At 44.5% G+C, this 23,026-nt stretch overlaps 1 protein-coding gene across 12 annotated transcripts in view; it reads right to left on the bottom strand.

Moving 5' to 3' along the window:
- The window catches only part of RNF152 (ring finger protein 152), a 55,840-nt gene that overhangs the window by 15,240 nt on the left and 17,574 nt on the right, over window positions 1–23,026 (bottom strand). Inside the window, exon 1 of one of the 12 annotated variants that reach the window (XM_063326079.1) lies at window positions 16,249–16,279. The exons of 9 other annotated variants lie outside the window; for them this stretch is intronic. The gene's annotated coding sequence lies outside the window, so the exon portion shown is untranslated. Of the gene's footprint in view, window positions 1–3,724; window positions 3,784–3,884; window positions 3,967–16,248; window positions 16,280–23,026 lie in introns of those variants that run through there. 2 more of the 12 variants (XM_063326077.1, XM_063326080.1) reach the window with 2 other exon arrangements.

Below are 23,026 nucleotides of genomic sequence, written 5' to 3'. Positions count from 1 at the left end.
CTGGTGCAGAATCAAGGAAAAAATCACTTCCAACTATGTGTCTTGAAGGTACTTTTTTCCTTTCCTTCCCCCCCGCCAAAAGAACTGTAAACATCATTCCAGGTAACAAGGTTACACTGTGCATATATGCGTATATATAATTATGACATTTCTTACTTTCCCAAAATGTCTCAAATAATGATCAGAAGTGTTTTTTGACAGACCAGTGGCAACATCCCGTACACAGAGAGGTTAGTATGATTCCTTCAAAATACGTCTAAAGACAAGTTAAAGAGTAGCCACAGCCATCTAACCCCTTGGCCTTTGCTGACACTGCCTGTTCAAAGGTTGGTTATCTCGCTTCATGGGTGCAACGTAACTTTATTCCCAACGATACTGAAAGCCTCACAACCCTCCTGCACTCTGCCACAGCTCCGTCTGGGGATAAAAGAAAGTCAAGCCACCATCTACAGTCATAATTAAACTACTTAACATCTATTTGATTCATTTTGCAGTATGTAGTTTAGGAAGCAAAAAGCCACGGGAGTTCTCTCCGTACTCTTCTACCACTTCACTTTAAAAACAATGCCAAGATTTCATACCACAGTAGACCTCCTCTTCAACAGGGATCAGAACTCTAGTTTGTTCTCAGCTTACACCCACACAACTTGGAGGTACTGAACTATCACAGGTGAACACCTCGCTCAAAGCTTACTCAGACTGGGCTCTTCTCGGTGCTTCGAGCACAAAGACCAAAAGGCAGCTGGGCTGCACGTGCACAACTAACATCAGCATCAGCCAAAAGCATTACTTTGCCATTATCTGCTTGTCACCCAGTGACAGGGTGATGCCCAAGGCGGGCGAGGGGACTGTTTACAGGAAAACGGGGGGGGAAAGTCAGCAAATGTCTGTAGGGGATATCTGTAGGTCTCTGCAAGAGAGACAGCGTATACGTATGTGTGGAAATGGGCACCCATGTGGAAGGGAGAGCTGGGGACTATGACAGTGAAACCATACACACAGACACAGGCAACTGCAACTGCGAGTAGTGACTGCCTGGCACAAACCTCACCGCAACTGGAAGCTCTTCAGGGCTGACACAAATGAAAACTAACTGGGTATGAAAAACCACAAGCTCCAAAACTCAAGTGTCAGAAAGGTGCAGCAGGAGCAAAGGAAGCGAGAAGAGACAGGCCTTGTAAAGAAGCACCGGGAGACCTCTCTGCCTCACCAGCACCCTCTTCCCTTTGCTGCGGGTCTGCCCAACATCCACAGGGCTGCCGCTGGATGGCGAAACGAGAGATTCGCAAGCGGTTACAGAGGCACAGGGAGGGACCTGCAAAGCTGATGACCTCTGCAGCAGAAGATCAAGGTACAGCCTGGTGGCTGAGAGCACGGCACAAAGGTCCTTCTTGTAGGTTTGGGCTGCCCTCTGTGTGAGTCAAGAGGTTCTAAGATTTGAGAAACAACTGCATGACTCAAGAGCAATAAAGGTCTGGAGAATAAAACAGGTAGGTATTTCAGCTGTTTGTCAGTCACGCTATCTGTTGGTAACAGCCCCAAGCTCTCTTTTGTGGGGTGAGCAAGAGGCCAGGAATGCCAAGGCATCAGCTTCCTACTCCCCAGGAAGAAGAGGGAAGGGGCATTTATTGCTCTCTTGCAATTCGTAGCTTGCCAGCACAAGGTATGGAGGTGCTGCAGGAGGTGAACAGATGCAGGGTGCTGCAGCTAGTACAGCACAGCTACAGACAGCGAGAGGAAGAAGAAAGCACAGGCTTGCTGCAGAGAAGGTTCTGCACAAACCCTAACTATAAAGTGGTCCCCAACTGGCCAGGTCAGAAAAGACAGCTGATTTTGGAACCCAGTGCAAAGAAAGACATTGAACATCCATGACAAGAGCACAAGAAGTCAGAGAACAGAGTAATGGCAAATCCTTGGCTATTGACATAACATTTTTTCTATGTAAGGCCAGCCCCAGTGACACTAAGCAATGGAAAACACAGCCTTGAAGGGATGCTGCTCCACTGGAGAACTCAGAACTACCTTCACACGTACTTCCTAACTTATTAGGGCCCAACATTATATTAACTTGAAAGCTCCAAAAATATACTTTAATGACGCCTGTGGAATCTAATACAATTCACAGAAGATTAAACATCATATCACATTTTTAAAGACTGGCTTCAGGGCATGCTGATGTGATCTGATCACTGAAAGAAAGCCTCAAAAACTTTGCACAGACTTATGCACATATTTAGGCATGCTCTACTTGCTGTACGGCAAGGTTAATAACAAGACTTTCAGCAAGGCAGCCCATTGACGATACTTCACCTTTCTGAAGGAAGGTTCATTACGTAAACTCCCCAAACACATTAAGAATTCTTTGACAGTATTACTGAGAATGTATGATTTATGATGAAGAAAGATCCATTCGTTTCAGGTGCCCTTAGGCTGGAAACGAGATGGGGGTGAGGCGGGGGCTACTGTTCTCAATAGGGGAACTAATTGCAAGAATCATCTGCCCACAGATATGGAAGGAAACGTGTGCTAGAGTCGCTTTAAACTGCTAGTGAGGAAGAAGGAACACATATAATATTTGGAAGGATTTCTGCTACAAAATTCAGCATCTGTATATGTTTTCAACAAATTCATGTTTGGACAAAACACATTGGGGCTGTTTCAAATGCCCAGGACGTACTACCTGATTCCCCCTGAATATCCTTCACTAAATGATCCTATTTATTTTTAGGCTGTTCTGTAGCACTAATTACCATAGTAACTGAGAACAGCACAACGATTAATTAATTTATTCATCACAACACCCTTGTTAAGAGAGAAGCATTATCATCATTATATCCTTTCATCATCTAAGAAAAGAAGTGTTGAGAGACAAAGCAGTTGGTCCAAGGTCATGCAAGCAAAGCACCGCCCAGATCGCCTCAAAGCTCCTGGACAACTTCATCGCAGCTCCATGTTTCACCTCATGAGCTACCGGGCAGAGGCGACAGATTCTGGACAGCTTCTTTTTTGCAACAGAGAATCAACAAAGCTCAAAAAACCACCCACTTCTCCCCATCTCTTCCAGCTGGTAACATCTCCATGGTATGCCTGAGATTTTTTGTGGCTTTCATTGAACATACCAGTTTTTCCACAAACCGTGAAAATCATGAGAACCTGTGATCCAGAAGTTAAAGTACCTCCACGGACACAGTTCATCCACCATGTAGCTTACAACTAACTGAGAGACTATACGCATTTCAAGGCACATAAAGCTAACAATAAGACAATAAAGTTAATCCATTCTTCTCTCCAGAATTACCTATTTTCCAGGCACCTTATACTAAGCCACGCAGTCTACACCCACCATCCTTTCCATTCAGTTATTCACAACTGCACAGAAATATTGCAGAGTAAAAGTTTTTTAATTTGGCCAAGTCCTTAGCCAGTGCAAGCTGGCACTCTTCCTTTAGCTTTAGTCCAGCCCTTGACAAGATAAGAATCAGATGTACACACTCCCGGATGCATAAAGCCACAAAAAATTAAGCTGAGTGAAACTGTGATATACGAGCCTACAACATCCTATGAACCAGCACCAGAAGATCCATACTGATGGAGAATCTGTTCTGGATGATCTCAACGGCGCAGATCAAACACAACAGCCATCATGCCTCTTTGGCAGCTGAGCGACTGGAAGTGGATCATGAAAAAGGAGCCTAGTTGCAAGGTGTCATCCCACAGCATTTACCTTAGAAATTGTCACCAGCCAGCCCTTGCAACAGGAGACGGAGGCAGAAAGGTCACCCACAGGAATGTAACTAGATGTAGAAGTTTACTGTTTTGGAGCAAAAACAGATCAGGTGAAAACACCAACCTTTGGTGTTTATAGAAAACAGAGAGAGACTCACATGCTTCTCGTTGTTCCATCTCACATTGACAGCTGCACTGCTACCTCGTTTTATCTGCAAACTCTGACATGTCCACATTCCCTGGCTCCAAAGACCTTATTTTGGTCAAATATGACCAGGATAAGCTGCACTTTGTTCCAACAGCAAACACTACTAATCACCTGCAACATGCCAGGTCAGCAAACGACGGGTACAGTTTCTTACTGCTGAGTCAAAACACTACACCTACGCTCATCAGACAGTTTCTCGCGAGGTGCTTTACCAGTGAGAAACACTGTGTGAAATCAAAATATTCCACAGAAACGTGCCCATTTCAGACAGGCAGAGACAGAAAGCCAACAGCTTTCCTGCCCACCCAGCCCCTCGGCAGCTCTCCGTACAGGTGCTCCTGGAGCCCAGGCTGTGGAATCCTAACCTGCTCCTCACCAGCCCAACTCTGACACATCTGCAGGTTTTTGGCAACAAGGTCGAAAGCTCTGGGTCAAGCTGCCCCAGAGCTACAGTTCCCTACAACTCCCATGCTCCCTCCAGCCCAGCAGAGCACAGGGGACCCCCAAGTGCAGCTCTGCCCCGCTAGAAAAGGCGTGAAGGTGCTCCTCACCACTCCTGCTGTCTCTATCAAAAGGTTCCCTCTCAATTTGCAATAAACAAAATCTCCAGCATTCAAAGCATCCCAAGGGATGGTTCTCATCTGTACAGCCCACTCTGAGCACAACACTTGCAGGGCCATTAGCGCTTCTTCAGTTTTGCTGGCTGCTCTTAATTATGCCTGACTCACTCCCAGGGTGAGAGGAATTAAAAGCCAGGTTTTTCCACTACCAAGTGAGAGACCCAGTTGCCATTCAAACTGACATCAAAAGGAATAGGGGTGGGAGGGGTGGCATGAAAAGAAATCTACCCCTCACCCCCTGAATAAAAGCAGCACCAGTAGTTATTTATGACCAGGACATAAGGATCAGGTGGTTGGCAAAGAGAGATTTAGAAGTTGCTTCCCTAACTTAAAGTGAGGTCACAAGTTAAGTGATTGAATCATAGAATGGTTTGGTTTGGAAGGAACCTTAAAGATCATCTTGTTCCGACCCCACTGCCATGGGCAGGGGCACCTCCCACTAGATCATGTTGCTCAAAGCCCCATCCAGCCTGGACCTGAACACTCCCAGGGATAGGGCATCCACAGCTTCCCTTGGCAACTTGTTCCAGTGTCTCACCACCCTCACAGTAAAGAATTTCTTCCTGATATGCAATCTAAATCTCCCCTCTTTCAGTTTAAGACCATTACCCCTCATCTTATCGCTCCACTCCCTGATAAAGAGTCCCTTCCCCATCTTTCCTGTAGACCCCTTTACGTACTGGAAGGCTGCTATAAGGTCTCCCCAGAGCCTTCTCTTCTCCAGGCTGAACAACCCCAACTCTCTCAGCCTGTCCTCAAACCATAGGTGCTCCAACCCTCTGATCATCTTCATGGCCCTCCTGTGGACCCATTCTAACAGGTCTGTGCCCTTCTGGTGCTGAGAGCTCCAAAGCTGGACACAGTACTCCATGTGGGGTCTCACAAGAGCGGAGTAGAGGGGCAGAATCACCTCCCTTGACCTGCTGGCCACGCTTCTTTTGATGCAGCCCAGAATGAGGTTGTCTCTCTGGGCTGCAAGCGCACATTGCTGGGTCATGTTGAGCTTCGCATTAACGAACACCCCCAAGTCCTTCTCGGGGCTGCTCTCAATCCTTTCTCCTCCCAGTCTGTATTAGTGCCTGGGATTGCCGTGACTCAGGTGCAGGACCTTGCACTTGGCCTGGTTGAACTTCACGGGCCCATCTCTCAAGATTGTCCAGGTCCCTCTGAATGTTATCCCTTCCCTACAGCGTGTCGACCGCACTACACAGCTTGACGTCGTTAGGAAACTTGCTGAGGGTGCACTCAATCCCACTGTCTATGTTGCCAACAAAGATGCTAAATAGTACTGGTCCCAGCACTGATCCCTGGGGGAATGCCACTCATCACTGGTCTCCACTTGGACATCATGCCATTGACCGCAAATCTTTGAGCACGGCCATCCGACCAGTTCCTTATCCACCTAGTGGTCCATCCATCAAATGCGTGTCTCTCCAATTTAGAGATCAGGATGTTGTGTGGGACAGTGTCAAATGCTTTGCATAAGTCCAGGTAAATGACGTCTGTTGCTTTCCCCTTATCTACAAACATTGTAACCCCATCATAGAAGGCTACCAAATTTGTCTGGCATGACTTGCCCTTGGTGAAGCCACACTGGCTGCCACCAGTCACCTCCTTATTTCCCATGTGCCTTAGCAGAGTTTCCAGGAGGGTCTGCTCCATGATCTTGCCAAGCACAGAGGTGAGACTGACTGGTCTGTAGTTCCTCAGGTCTTCCTTTTTTCCCTTTTTGAAAACAGTAGTTACGTGTCAGTGGGAACTTCACCGGACTGCAACGACTTCTCAAACATGATTGACAGTGGCTTAGCAACTTCATCCACCAGTTCCCTCAGGACCCACAGATGGATTTCATCAGGTCCCATGGACTTGCATACCTTCAGTCACTAAGGCCAAAATACTACAGCCTTACAGGAGGAGCTATGGGTATTAAACTCGCTCTCAGTAACAGCTTTTAAATGCAATGCAACATCTTCTTCCTAAAAGATTTTCATTTATGGCAACATGACAGAATTCAGTGGCACTCAAAATGCTGAGAGAGGCATGAAGCACCTGATCACTTAAACGACAAATTGTGCTCTCCCATTAGAGCTTTATGCTTCATCTGCCATTGATAGAATTTGCCTGATACCTGAAGAGAAACTTAATTAAAAGATTCTTCCCTCCCTCCCCTGAGGATTTGGTATTAGACTTACAAAATACAACATCCAAAAAAAAAAGTAATTTTAAATAAAGCTCAAATGCAGGCGTTTGTCACTGATGCAGGTCAATAGGTGATTGAGTGGGAATCAGCTTGAATTAGTGTATTAAGACACCAGTCTATAATTACAGGAGAGAGTGCTACAGCTCTCTGAGGTCATGGAGTGGGTTTTAATAAAACTAGGTCAAAACGTCCCTGCCTCTGGGCCCAAACAGAGGAGGAGAGAAAGGAATCGAGACTCACACATTCATACGCTGCCTGTACAATGCGAAAACTGAAAACTCAATTTCACACTTACCTCAGAAAACAAAAGTCCTTCAAATGAGAGTTTTAATTGTTGCGACTCTGCTCTGCGCTTCCACCTCCCACCTGCTTAACGTGCCCTGCACTCCCTGCACTCATCCTGAGGACGTGATTCTGCGACCCACACCACTGAAGAGCTACCTTCACACCGCTGCTCTCAAGGCTGCGAAGGTTTGGGGGTCCTTTTGTTTGGGTGTGGGAAGGGGTTACTTCTTTTTTTTTTTTTTTTTTTTTTTTTTCAGAAAAAGGAAAAAGGAAAGTGCAACACACCTACAGGAATCAAAATACTACATCCTTTTACATTGAACTAGATGAGATTAAGAAATTGGGAAATATTTTATGAGAAGCCACACAACAGTAAGTAAGAAATTTTTCTTTCATAGACCACAAAGAAGAAGAATAAGGTTTGAAGGAGATTAGACAGGGCAGGAGGAGCTTTTTTCATCTTTCTACCTTTCTCATGCAACCTGCCAAGTGGGCAGCACAAGGGAGTAAAGCCCCCTGTTTCATAGAATCATAGAATCACAGAATGGTTCGGGTTGGAAGGAACCTTAAAGATCATCTAGTTCCAATCCCCCTGCCATGGGCAGGGACACCTCCCACTAGACCAGGCTACTCAAAGCCAGCCCAGGCTGCTCAAAGCCAGACAGTTTGTCAAGAGAAAAGGCGTAACAGATGTCCTAACACTGAAGAACCACTTCCAAGAGCTTATCTTCACAAGAGGGTGGAAGATAGCCAACTAATATGCCTCCTCAAGGTCAACTGCTATGTCATTTCCTAATGCAGACAAATCATGATCTTCATGCATTTTCAGCCTCTGATAAGCGCTACAGCTACTCCAGGTCACGGCACTGGTCATTCTGGTTTGCAGACTAAACCAAAAGGAACTGGAACTGGTCCAAAAGCCCTTTTCTTATTGGAAACTAATCATTCACCCTGTAACACTTCTGGCAGCTAGTAGTATTAATACCACCCTCGCTTCCTGAATTTTGGGAACAGTCCAACTCCCACTGCAAATATGGATCACAAGCAGAGTTAGACCAAGCCTGAACTGCATATATATTGATGATTTCCTATTTTGTGATTTATCTCTCTGTCTTTACACCAAGTAAAATCCTCCAAAAGAGATTTAGCAGGCTATACTGGATAAATAATTTCTTCTAATACTTTTCCCAACCACACGTTTTTACCCCTGACTATAGAAACTCCACAAGCTCCAGTTCGGACAAGTTATGAAGCACGTGGCCTGACATTAGCTACAGAAGTTAATGGGATGACACACCCTCTTGAGGTCAGTTGCACATTTACATATTTAACACATATCCATCAACACAGCCAACACAGAACCCGGTGTCAGCAGCCACAGGCAGATCAAGGTAATCTCGAAGTGCAGATGCCTTCGCTTCCCTTGCACCACCCTGAAAACGTGCAACCTGAGGAAACACAACACAACCTTCCCAAAACAGCTGCAACTGGTTGCACATCAACTAACCCAATCAACTCCACATCATGTCTCAAAGCCCCAGTACCACCAGCAAAAATTTCAGACTACTGGCGAGACAACAAACTGACACCAGCAAAGGTTCTTGTCGCTCTCTTTCATGCCCACAGACACGGGCATGCCCCGTGAGAGAAACAAGCAAACTCCCATGAATGGACTTCTAGGATGAAGCCTGGGATAGAGTGAGGGGACTTGCATCGAGTCTTTCCTTCATATGAACCAGCACTGTGCGCAGACAAAAGTAGTCTCGCAGCTAAGCAATGCCGTGTTCTCAAGGTCAACGATCGTAACTCAGGTTAGCCCCCCCACAGCCCTCTCTGGTGGGCTGAGACAAATTACGGGTCTGGGAGACTGGGCTCAAAGCTGCAGAGCTGCTGCCTCTCTGCTCCGGCAGCCAGGCTGTGATGGGGACCGGCAACTGGCTGCTCAAATGCTCAGGCACAGGCAGATAAACTACTCCTGCCCATGTTACGAGAAAGCTACTGTTGCCTTCCTTCACAGAGATGGTATTTGATTCCAAGAGCCACTCACCTTCTGTAGCTGCAAGAAGTTTATCAGACCTGCCAAGTTTCGTCAGGTTGTATTTCATTCTTTACAGCAAATTTCAAAGTTCGGGCCAGACATCACCCATCATACTTCTGCCAGTCAAAAGTCTGGCTTCTTTTGAAACATCTTGGTGTGAAAATGCTCTCCATTTGGAAGCATTTACTAACAGTATACAGCATTTTTGCTGTATGAAGGAGTGCAAATGCTGGGAAAGGACTGTGTTACGCTACATTACACCAAAACGATCAAAACGAAGCAAACCGCTTTATCTCTTAATTTCGGGCCTAGTTCTGCAGTCCTTGCAATGTAGCAGCAGAACAAACTTAGAAAACATAACTAGCATAATATTGCTAATGCTCAAGACTTCATCGCCACCCTGAAAGTATACGGCCACAGTGAGTCCTAAGCTTACAGGATTACACACAATCAATTCAGTATGCAGGTAAAAGAAAGCTGTGAGACCAATTTTTCTGAAGAAGGGCCTGAAAACATTAACTTCAGAAGCCCCAAATCCCAGTTAGGTAGGTGAAACCCCTAAACTTCAGTCTCTGTCTTGCAAGCCAGTCTCATGATTTCTGCATGTGAGTTAGAGCCAACTATAGAAATGCAGTTTTGAGGTGAACAAATTCATTGGCAGTTTTCTCCTTAGGCAAAAATGATCGTTTCCATTAAAATGTCAGCTCATTTCAACTTTCATTTCAATTTGACTGCTTTCTTTCAGAAGAAGAAATTTATAAAAAGGTAACACAAGAGGCAAACAAAGCATTTTGTACTGACTCTGCTAACAATTTTTCTTCTGATGTGGTCAGACACTCAGTGAGACAGAAGTATCCCCTACTCACATCGCTCCACTGCTGAACGTGGAATGCCTAAGTCTAGCGATACACCATTTCTTTTTCTTTCCTAGTCTAGAAAAAACAAATGACATAAATACACTCCAACTATCAGCAGCAGTTTCATAGCAGCATGTTCTCAAAGACTAATTCAGGTTTTTTTGGTTGTTGGCTTAAAAAAAAAAAAAAATCACAACATGGGGCATTTTCAACAGACAAGTCATGTTTCACGATATGATCAAAGCCTGAAGAGGACTACGTGGTTGATAGGATTACTGGCTTTTACAGGGTTTCTTGCTAAGGACCTAAAGGATCTTATTTTGAAAGGGCAGGTGGTTCAGGGCTTTCTAAAAAAAGTCACATTCATGCCAACACTCTCAAGAGTACATCCCAAAGTCAATAATTGCTTTTGCAGACTTACATCAGATAAGCTTCACCACTTATTTCCAACATGTATTCCATGTAGCATCACACAGAACAGGGACCAAAGAGGTACTTTAGGGACTGCTAAAAGAAAGAGGGAAAAGCCGAAAAGTCTGTGTTGCCACTCGAGAAAGTGCTGCATTGGAAGAGATGATCTAAGAAGACATAGCGTGCATGCACATAGCTTTACACATCTGTGCAGGGTTCAACCAGATTCCACTCAGTTGAGGTCTTTATTCCATTTTTGTTACAGGACTATACCTGTGTGCCTGTCGTGGTTTAACCCCAGCCAACAACTAGGCACCACATAGACACTCGCTCACTCCCCCCACTGGGATGGGGGAGAGAATCAGAAAAGTGAGAAAACTTGTGGGTTGAGATAAAGACAGTTTAACAGCTAAAGCAAAAGCCGCCCACACAAGCAGAGCAAAACAAGGAATTCATTCACCACTTCCCATCGTCAGGCAAGTGCTCAGCCATCTCCAGGAAAGCAGGGCTCCATCACGCATAATGGTTACTTGGGAAGACAAAATGCCATCACTCGGATTGTCCCCCCCTTCCTTCTTCTCCCCCCAGCTTCATATACTGAGCATGATGTCATATGGTATGGAATACCCCTTTGGTCAGTTGGGGTCAGCTGTCCTGGCTGTGTCTCCTCCCAACTTCTGTGCATCCCCAGCCTGCTCACTGGCTCACTGGTGGGGTGGTGTGGGAAGCAGAAAAGGCCTTGATGCTGTGTAAGCACTGCTCAGCAATAACTAAAACAATACGTGTTTCCAACATTATTCTCATACTAAATCCAAAACACAGCAGCTACAAGGAAGACAATTAACTCTAGTCCCAGCTGAAACGAGGACAGGGCCTTACAGTGGTGCACTGAACATTGGAAACATCAACGCACACAACCAAACTGATGCCAAAAAAACCACGCTGACTTAAGCCTATTGAGGATCTGGCCCACAGATAGAAAATCAATGTTACAAAACAGATTCAAAAAAATACCTCTTTTCTCCTGCAAAAACAAGTTCTCAAGTAGGATGAAAGAAATTTCAGCTGTGGACCCAGATTTGCATTGTGCCACAAACTGCAACATCCCTTGCTTTCCAGCCAAAAGGCTTTCAGAATTATTTAGTTTACTGACATCATTGTTACTTTTTAGAGTTGAGTCAGTATTTTCCTAACTTTTGCTTAAGGGATTTCACTGTCAGGTGTCTTTCACTTTAATGATTACTGCTTTTGGTTTTTTGCCAACCACAGAAATGATCAAAATATTTTACTAAATCAAGACATAAAGAAAAGAAATATTTCATATTTTGCCAAGTAACAGCATGGATCGGAAAAATCCTTTCTATTCTTTAAAACACTCCTTCATACTGTGCTCTGTGGTTTTTAAGCAGTGAAGTCTCTGCCAGTTTCCTTCACGCTGAGTTTGCAGAACATCTGCTAGAGTGAGGTCTTCGCCAATAAAAAGGGTCCTTGAGTGCTATGACAATTAAAAAAATAATGTAACGATCAATACAAATAATCAGTAATATTATTATTACTAATATCCATGCTCTTTAATCTGACCTCTCATCTTCTAGAGCAGCTGCCTCTAGAAAAGAGAGTGAGGAGAGCAAGTGCCAGCAGGTGGCACTCCAGAATACAAAGCAATTAAGCACCAGGGCCTGCAGGACCAAGAGAGCCAGTTCTGCTTGGCTGTCCCACTAGCTTGCTTTAAGCACCCTTCAGGAGGTTTGGTTTGGTTTAGGATGACCACCTCCACTTTCCTGCTCCCAAACAGCAGGGACAAATGCTGCCAGTCCCAGCTTTTAGCACCATCAGGTTACCCTGGTGCAGGGTGGGATGCATCAGCCAGGTGAGACGCACCTTGTGCAATCCTTTCTAAAAGAGTAGGTTACCAGCACGCCCAAAGCTCGTACTTGCTCCCTGGCTGAGGGGAGGGCTCCCACAGGGCAGGCAGAGTTGCCTTCCCATGTTGTGCATGGAGAGGTGGCAGCGTCTTACTGCCTCCCACCACTTCCCTACACTCCTCCACACGGGCAGCAAGCTGGGATATAGCTGAAATAATGCTGGCTTTTATTGCTTTAAGACAGCAACAACAACAAAATACACACCCTAACGATTGGGAAACCAGCTTCCCTTCTGCTTATTTTTGGCTACGCACCACACATACAGCGTTCACCTGCAGGGTTACGAAGCATCACTACAGACGGTTCCTGGAGGCATGGTGACGACTCCCACCCTTCTCTGAGCCTTCTGCCTCACCCCAACACTCGCACTCCTCCCGCGGCAAGGTCAGAGAAACCAGCACTTCTTCCCATCAAACACCGACTGTCAAGAAAGCCTCTGTCTAGTAGTCCCGTCAGCCAGAAAAAATAAAATCCACCTCAAAGAGCTGTGCCTCACCTGGTCTTTGCAACTCTCATCCAGCTGTAAGAGCGATAGCTCGTTTTGCTCTTACTGGAAACCCTCCCAATCCTTCAGTCTTCAAAATGAGGCCCTTTAAAACACTGTGCAACTTGGGGGACACAGGAAGAGGTACACCCTTAACCCTAGGAAGATTGTGCTATTCTCTTAGAAAATGAAATTTTAAAGAAAAACTGTAGAAGCCAGTTGTTTTGTCCAACTCTAGGCATCAAGCATAGCAGTCAACATTTAGAGAGGTAACGAACTGGCTCAGTTGACAGAGTACAATTCCGACATCATTCTCCACTGGAAAAGTTTAGAGTTTAAAACACTGAAGGTCATACAACTGGGTGGAAAAAACGCCTGCATTTTTATCAGAAGTCTTTATGAATTACCCAAAAGCTATACAAACACGGAAAATAACCAGCCCTCTTGCAAAAAGCAGAAGTATATACTGCTTAAACTCTCCTTAAAGGCAAACCTGTACCATGGGATCCATCTCCTCATGTGGAAATAGCAGAAAAGATCTGTCAGAAAGTAATTTCCTTTCCTCTCCTGTATATGTCAGTGGACCGCTGGCATTTCCCCCCTTGAACTGACCCCAAATATAAATAGACACAAAACTGGAAAAGTTTAAGGTCCTCTCTGTGGACATGAGCAACACACAAACCAAACAAAACCAGGCAAAGTAATGTGCCCTTCTTGCAGAAGAGGGTTCACAATCGATGCCACACAATATCCGTTATGTTTTAGGAAATTAATTTATATCTAGAATTCCAAACTCATTCCCTCACAAACAATAAACACATTTTTTTCTTGATGGTTCACAAACATGACCCACTGAAAGACACACAATTCAACTCAAGGTTTATGTACTATACGCACTGCACAAAAGTTTACTCTATATATGTTTTTAGAGCAACTATCTTTTAATACACAATGATGGGCTGATGGCGTGGAAAGAGGAATGGGGCAACTGTTCTTGCTTACTCTGCCTTCCTATCTGCTATCCCAATGTGGATTTGGTTCATAAAATATTCACATGTGGAAAAGCAAGTCATGAAGCATAACTGTAAGCCATACCAATCCGAACACTGAGCAGCAATGAAGCGTGTAACTGTCTGGTGATCATCATGAGACATCAGAAATTATTTCCAAGTTGGCAAATTGCACAGTTGTTACTCCAAGAACTTATTTGGATCTCCTGTTTCCATGAATCTCCCTGAACAAGACGCATGGTCTCCCTGATATTCCACCCACACGATTGAGAAGCAGAACTTAAGAGGTGCCCAGCCTTTGGTATTCTCCTTGCTATTTGGTACAACAAACCACCTTCTCCAATGAGCAGCCTCTCTTGACAGAGGACACTGCAATTACTGTGGACTCTCGGGAGCTTTAACGTTCCCAAGCAGCAAAATGCAGGCAAGTGCTGGTAAATGGGTTCAGAAAGGCACGCAAAATTCTCCAGCACTGACTAGTCAATAGATGTGGAAAGGGTCAATCCCTTTTATTAGTTCCGAATTTAAATTTAGAAGAAACCATCATGTATTTAATGGAGCTGAGGGACCAAAGAGGAAAGGAACATTAGAATGAAAGCTTCTTGTTTTAAAAACGATCCTTCTATCCACCTATATTCTTTTTTTAGCTTCATTTTCGTAAATGAGTTCAGTTTTTGCAAGTAGACTTTCAGACTCCTCAAAATAAAAAGTGCAGGTGCAAAACACAGGTGCTCTAAATGTGAGCAGTACAATCATAAGTATACAGGCACAAGCTGAAGACCTTTTTTAAATAAAAAAAACTCATTAAATATTTTCCTTCCCTTCTGTCTGATTGCGTAACCCCTCTAAAGAGAGCAGTAAAGGTCACTGGAAAGCACAAGCCTTTGCTGATGGAAAAATGCTATTGTATATTGTTTAAAATTACACAAAAGAAATGAGCACAAATGCTAGAAAATTAGACCTTTAAAGGAGTTAACTGAAAAATTCCAACTCGGCATGATATCCCGATTTAAAACTGCACATGTACATGTTAACAGCCACCTCTGTGTCTCTCTTCATTTGAAAAAGCAACAGTTTTATAATCTTATTAAAGGACAAAGTTGTAGATTCTTATCACTTCATTAAATTGCCAGTACATGAACTTTAATTTTTTTGTTCGTTTCATTACCAGCCATTAACATGAAGAGGTAAGTGTTTCTCCAACGGACCACAGAGAGGAGTTTCAGCCAGCACCGGAATGAAACCCAAACGTTGGAGAAAATGAGAGTCAGGTTCCTCAAAATTTGAAGAGTTTTTTGCTGTAGCTCCTCCAAGGGCTACAACAACAAAGTTCCTTTAGTCGTGGGGTCATGTTCCCGTTGCCCTTCACCAACTGCCACCACTCATTTTTGGGTGATGCCGACTCCGAACAAGTAGAGGTAAGGAAGAAAGCAAACGTCACAAAATTGTAACCTTTCTTTAAATAACTCCTCATTACGAAGGTGAGACCACAAGCAGCCCTGTATCTCACACCTCCTTGTGTCAGGGATGTGGCTGCATGAGAAGACAGAAGACATGGACTATAAATCAGGACTCCAAGAGGAAAGTCAGCATGAGGGGGTTTTTTCCCATAACTGTATTTTATCATGGACATAATGTCTTCTTGAAATACACACTTATCAAAATCCTCTTTACCAGCTTACCTTGCCCTTTTGCAAGGATGTTCAGGAACACCACTATGATAGCATTAATTCACTTATTTTACATATGAAAATAATTATAAATTTATATACGAGATAAAAAAAATACATGACAAAGACTTTGCAGGCAGATAAACAATTTCTTTAAAGCCTCATTTCTTTAAAGCTGCGAAAACCAGCCCGGGTCCAGTCCAGCAAGCATTTCTTTGCGCCAGTGACACCCCATGAGAAGCAGTTCCACTGAGGTGGGCAAAGCCTCTCTCACGATAACTGCTGTCTGGCCAGACTTGCCCAGAAATCCTTCCACTGGAGAACAGGACATCCCACGAGCAGTCCCGCTTCCACCAAACGTATGTGACATGCTCTGTTTGAGAGGAAAGCCTCGCTTTTCCTGACCTTTAGATAAAGAGGAGGCTAAATCTCAAAACACTCAGCAAAAGCTTTCAAAAAAGGCAACTGCTGGATTTTTAAGACCACCTCAAAATCATCCTGACATGCCCTAGATTTCCTGATCTATTTTAAAATTCCCTTTCAACTGCTATTACTTGTTTTTTCTGTGGAAGTCACACAAACAGGGAGAGTGGCAGCTTGCAAGAGGTTGTAAGCTGAAAGGCAGAAGACATCGTGCAATTGAGAGAATAAAAAGAACAAGTTTCTGTGCACTTGAAGACCTTCAGGAGGGTCAGGGTTTTTTTCTGAAGGGGGGTTGCTAATTAGCCAACTGTAACAGTAGCAGCACTGTCCTTATAAAAATAGCTCACTGCTTATTAAACTTGGGAACAATACAACTTCACTGAATCCTCACCAATTTGCTATTACTGATGAGCTTCTGTCTTGTAGACATTCCTAAAACTTCATGAGGGCTACCAAGATGGGACTGGAACACCTCTCTTGTGAAGAAAGGCTGAGGGATTTGGGTCTCTTCAATCTGGAAAAAAGACGGCTGAGGAGGGATCGTATCAAATGCTTATAAATACTTAAAGGGTGGGTGTCAGGAGGATGGGGCCAGGCTCTTCTCAGTGGTGCCCGGCAACAGGACAAGAGGTAACAGGGACAAACTTGAGCATAGGAAGTTCCACCTAAACATGAGGAGGAACTTCTTTCCTTTGAGGGTGGCAGAGCACTGGCACAGGCTGCCCAGAGAGGTGGTGGAGTCTCCGTCTCTGGAGACATTCAAATTCAGGATTTTGAATTGCACGCGTTCCTGTGCAACCTGCTCTGGGTGACCCTGCTCTGGCAGGGGGGTTGGACTAGATGATCTCCAGAGGTCCCTTCCAACCCCTCCCGTTCTGTGATTCTGTGATTCATACACCGACACATTTCCTATTCCACAGACTGACTGTATCAGTCTGTTCTATCAACACAGCTCCAGTATTTCTGTTGATTTCTATTTTAAGAAGGGAATCTACTTCAGAGAGTAAAATTTGAAGTGTACTTTATCCCTATTCCCAGTCTAGCACCATTCCACACTTCAGAAATATTTATGACAGACCAGCAAGAGAAGTCTCCTCAGGCAAATCAAATCACCATCTCCTACTTGCTATACTTCGAACTTACAACAAATTCCAGTATCCTAGTATCTCAATTATTACTGCAAGGCAAGCCCCTAAAGAAATGGTGTTTTACGCTAGCAAATCAAGCCAAGATGCTGATTTTAAATAAAATTAGACAAAAGTGAGTTTTATTGGAAGTGTGGGGCTGAAAACGAACACCTTATGAATGAAGCGAAACGAACAGATATGTCACCTGCACTAAGGGAAGTGTTGCCTTCCTACTAAATAACGGAAACTTGGCAACTCGTTCTCAGAACTGTGAAATGCTGCCCATACCGACTGCAGGTACTTGCATATGGGATGAGCCACGTTCCCATTCTCCAACACAGATTAGGTTTCCCAGCTAGATTACATCTCCCATAACCACAATGGCAACTCAACATGAGAAGAGGAAATGGAAGCCAGCCATAAAGCCAAGCCCCGAGGGAAGAATGGGAAAACGTATGCTAATTACAGTTCCCATGGGAGATGGTGCTAGCATTCCTAAACCTAACCCTTCAGTCCCATATTTCAGTGAAACGAGATTTGGGGTTTTTTTCCTTCCATAAAATAAACCAATGAACTTTGACAAAATGAGGATGCTAACAAAGCTTCCAGAAGGCAACGCAGGACAAATCATCAAACCAGCTGTAAAACCAAGTGAAGAGGCAAACAGCTTCACCCTTCTACTGCTCAGAAGCAGAGATTTTTCCGCTCCAGGAACATTCTTGAGGCTTCATTCCAGTATTTCCCTGATTCCATCCTTCCCCACACAAGTGTTCCCATTTTTAGTTTTAAAACAAAACTACTACTACACAGGACTGGATCTTTAAACCCTTATTCATCAAAACCCCCCAAAGCTTTAGCTAGGTTTCACCAGCGTGACAGAAAGACCTTGATCTACAGTCTTCACAATGGTGCCCCAGCGCTTGACATTGCAGTGAAACAGAATTAAGAGGGGCTCACGGCTTCTGGATGCTGCAAGCACCCCATTTCCTCACGCCGCTAACACGTCATCCTCAAATTAGAATGTAAATGGGTCTGGGCTTACTCAGCAATGGGACAAGAAGGCTGAAACACAGTATCCCACCAAACGTGGGGGGGAATCAATCCCTTTCATAATCTCCAAATCCCAGTGTAAATTACTGCAACAACAAAAAATAAGATTCAGAGAATTAGGTACAAACAATTTAGCCTGATGAAAAACCTCATTATTTCAACACAACTCAATAATCAGGAACATCAGTAGTGCTGATTACTTGCTCTCTTCAATGTCCCCTTGTTCTTCTCCTTACTCTGAAAAAAACTTTTCTGAGGTGCAATACAACTGAAGGAGCAATGTGTTGAGGATTTGGGTCTGTCATAGGGCTGAGTCACACACATAAGGGGCTGGCTTATAAATTGCAGCAATCTCTCCAAGAGGTGCTCAGTCCTTACTTTCCTCAAGGCAAAACCTCAGGCAGAAACAAAGTTTGGATTAACACCTTAGCAGATAATCCCTCAACAGACTCTCAACAGCAAGGATCTCTTCGTGCAGTGGCTGCCTCAAAGGGATCTGGGGAAGGTAACTAAGAAAGTAAGTCTGTGGACCGCAAGCTTAAATTCTGAGCAAAGATTACACCACCACCAGTAAAAAAATTAGGAGCTACTATTTAAGAAAAAGTTTCAAGATGCAGTACTGGGTCTGTGATCTGCTTACGCACCAGGGATAAGCATCTGAAGCATTAATACTGCTGTTACTGAACATCTCAGCTTTACCTGCATCAGGAAGATCTAAGATGACCTAAATTTAGCTTCAAACACACATTCAATCCAAGTGAATTTTCACGCCACAGGGTCAGGACTTCCCAAAGCCACACGCCAGAGGGACAGACTCAGTGAATCCACGCAAGAACCTGTGTATGCTCATCGCAGAAGGAAACAATCCCTCACTAAGGGTGAATCTGACAAAATAATATTCTTTCCTTTCTCCCAGATGAAAGTTTTAGCTACCTGCGATTTCAGTAGCTCAGCAGAGCTCCACCAATGCCTCCTGCTGAACCCATTCTGCTTTGAAGTGCATAATTCAATATTCAGGTCAGAAAGGAAAAGTAAGTATGAGGGGAAGGCAGAGACCTGGGTTCCTGTCCCTGCTCCAATGAATGTTTAATTATTTTATATTAAAAATTCATTTGGAGAAGGGCTAGAATCCAGGCAGTCTAATGGGTTTACCTACGAAGAGAAAAAGATCCATGATCAAATGCCGCCAGACAAAGGTGGGAGCTCAGTCACAGGTTCCTTCAGGCTGAGCATCAGCCCTAAGTCAGAGAGAGCAACCGCTGGCTCCTCCGCTGCGTACATCTCAGCAGAAGGTACCTAACTCCAGAAAGGAATAAAAAGGAGCAGTTCAGCATGTTTTCCTGGAACAGAAAGAGGGCTGCTGACTTAAAAGACCTCCTCTTGATTTTCCCTTGTTGTAGCCAGCTCATGAGTCTCCTTATTTGGGATGCCGGCTTTTGCAAATCCCACTCTTGAGCCAACTTTTCTCCTGGCACTGCACAAGAAGCCTCGTTATCTGCATCCCATAGGATACGGCGCCTGGAAGTTTGATACCGCAGTACTTAAGATCTTTTGTGATCTACTCTGTGGAAAATGTTTTTAGGTGGCTTTGGTTTTCTAAAAATTCAAGCTGTGTGACTTGACGTTGCAAATGACAGCCAACCTCATGGAGCTAAAGGCTGTACACCAAGTGCTGCACGCTCCCGTCCACTGTTCCCCCTCAACTGAAAGAAGTAGAGGGGGTGCAGGGGTTCAAATACTCAGTCACATCTGAAGAATCAGACAGTGTAAGGCAAAAATTGAGCTATTCGGATGCATTTCTCAAGCAGAAGAAAAAAGCCAGCAAGTAAATTATCTGTAGCAAACAGCTCGCATGCAAGTAGTTTTTGATTTAATACTTCTCAAAAACAGGGCAACCTAGCAGACTTTCTTGCTGGCGAAGGTAAGCCCTCCGAATAATCACACCGCCACACACAGGTTAAAAAGGGTGGGTGGAAGGAGCCGTTCTCTCAGCAGAAATGAGGAGCTGCATCTCCTGTGCAAACAGGAGGCCACCACCCAGGCTGTCCCTCCGGCCGGCTGCCGAGCAGGAGCCAGGACAGGGACTCGTTGGGCTGCCTGTCCAGCCAGGCACCACTAAAGTGACTGGCATCGCATCAGCTGGCAAGCGGGATGCTGGAAAGCTTTGGTAAAAAAAACCACCTGCCCTGAGGGTGGCTGCCTCCCACTGGACACTGGGTACAGCTTTTAAAGGCAAAGCATGCGGGACCGTGCCTCCACCTCATCCACAAACATGTGTCTGTCCGCAGTGGACCTAACAAAAACTTATTTGCAAAACAAGCTGCTTGATTTTTTTTTGTGCGTGTGTGTTTTGCCTTTTTTTTTTTTTATGATTCCTCATTCAGCAACTGGCATCAGCATTGCCTTCAGCAAAAGCTGCATGTAAAGGACGACATCCCAGGCAGCTTTTGCTCTGTGACATGAGGATAAGACAGGAGAGGCATTTCCTTTACCTTCTAGAACCAGGTGTGAGCTCCCACTGAATATTTAATTCAGACTCTAAGCTATTTTCACCCATCACTTGAAAGTTAAATAATTATCCCGTTTAGAGAAACCTAGCAATTATATTTTGCATCCTCCCCCCCCCAGCAGCTATTGCTGTTGTGACAATATTCATCTTGTCCATGATGACTATTATCTGCTGTATAAATATTGATGATCTGAGTAATTGCTGTTCTGTACATATGCTTCTCACAGATACAAATTTCTCTGCCTGAAGTAGGCTGCTGACAAAGTGCTTTCCTCCTTTCGCATGGCAATGAAACATTACCGGAGGTGCCACTGAGAATTGTTAGTCCTGGGGGAAGAAAAAAAAAAAAAAAGAAAAAGACAAGAAAAAAGCAAAGAGTAACAACAGCCTTTGGAGAGTGGGAATGAAATTATGTTTGCCTGGAGTGGGAAGGCTGAATAGTCCCAAAGAACAACAAGTTAGCTAAGCCAGTATTCAGGCGGCTTAAGTTTAGCTTAGGCTGTGCCAACACCAGACGCAGCTCAAAGGGAAAGAACTGCACTGGACTCAACACTGGCCACCACTGCTAAGCTGGGCATGCCATGCTCCTGGGACACGTCGTGTCTGACATGCATGTTGCACCCACCCAGTGGCTCACTCACGGTGGGGGTTACTTTTTCAGGATCAAAACCCAACCAGAAAAACAAGCCAGTCTTGCCCCGGAGGGAGGAAGAACACCAAGCTGAACGTTATGCTGGGACAGACTTCCCAGTGCCACCCTGGACCCTTTGCCAGCACACGGCCAATGTGTCACACAAAAGCAAAGCTGGTCCCAAGGCACCCAACACCCATTCATCGATACCACAGACATGCAACACAGCATCGCTTCAAACTCTTTTCGCTGGTTAAATGCATTTGCCCACAAATGACCTGGGTCATTTGTGACCAGGCAGGTAGTCCTCTGTCTTCCTGCAGTCGGCAAAAATCACTAAAACCGCCCCACTGCATGTCCTGGCTAATCTGATCACATTGTCCCATGGTCTGGCAGTACAAAGACCTGGTTTTGACAGACAGAGCCCTCCCACAGGCACACGGCCTCACACTTCCAGTCTTGAACTTTGCATCTGGACTTTAAACCGTCAACAGTATATGAGAGATGAGGGCTTTTCCTTAGTGGACACAAACTTTCTAGGATATAAAACCTGAGAGTCTGAACCTCAATAAAATTATCCCTCTGGAATTACGGGTCAAGAGATAAAGATTTTTTCAGCCATATAAATTTTGGCAGGATTTATACTGACAGTTCCCTTGTAGAAATACTCTAAGTTCTCTAGCCATCATTTACAGTATCTGGAAACGAACACTGGACAAACACCTTTTTTTCCAATATAAAAAAAAAAAATATTCTTTCTAATTTACATATGCTACAGAAATTAAGGGGCAAATGAAAATCTGTTTGATTGCCATTACTGAAGATTAGGGAGGCTACAGAGAGGATGCAGAAAGCAGCAGGAGGAAAGCCACCGGACTCCCTAGGGGAGCAGGAGGCCAGGGCAGGAACAGGAGGAAGCAGTGGATAGGGACAGGGAGCAAGCAGGAAGCAAGGGCGAATGCAGATAACGTCCAAGTAACGTTTAGAGCGCCCGGAGGTGGAGAGGGAGGAACTGAATATTTGTAACGAGCAAAAGAAATTAAGAGTCTGGAAGTCTTACTTTCTCTGTTGCCTTGTTCAAACAACTACATAATAAGCCATTATACATAATCACAGCAGACACTTTTTTTTTTATATATACTATATATGCACATAACAGACTCAGTGAAAGTAGTTAATAAACACTGATACAAGCGATCTTCTCCCTGCCACACCGGAGTGTTATGCCGTCCACTTGTTCAGCATGGCCCTCATCATACAATTAATCCCCCTCCTATTTTCTGCAGCTTCTTTCCTTCCCCCGTAATTTCTACAGCGCTTTGGGGTTTAATATGTTATAATCTCTAATGACAACTGCTGTCCATCTCTGAATCTTGAAGGGAAGTTGCTTCCAGCAGAAAATTAAAGGTTGAACTCTTACCAGTAACTCTGGGCGTGCTTAACTAATACTAAGCCACATAACATAGCCTAATTAGTCCAACAGGTCCTTTAAAAAAAAATCCACATGACCTGACTGTCAGTTCTTACACTGAGTCATTCTGGAGACCAGTTGAAACAGAGCCCTGCATAATGCTCTAACATCAACAGCGCGCTGCGTTGATTGAAGCGGACTGGATCCGAACTGCAATAACCAGGTAACCCCCACCCTCTTTTTATTCCCCTTCTGTTTTTAAGACAAGACACAATCTAGCGGCCCCCCAGCGAGTATCCAGTCTTACCTACGTGGCCTCCTACAGTAACGTTTCCCAGACCTACTTTGTTTGCATGCAGCTTAGTTATAACCCACGCTCCGTGCACACAGAATGCTCTATTGCTAATGCAAATTATTTTGCATGCAAACACAAAATGCAGA

This window comes from Chroicocephalus ridibundus, chromosome 2 (genome assembly GCF_963924245.1).
Source record: "Chroicocephalus ridibundus chromosome 2, bChrRid1.1, whole genome shotgun sequence".
NCBI lineage: Eukaryota > Metazoa > Chordata > Aves > Charadriiformes > Laridae > Chroicocephalus > Chroicocephalus ridibundus.
The sequence above is the reverse complement of the archived record's forward strand: the minus strand, read 5'-3'. Positions and strand labels throughout refer to the sequence as shown.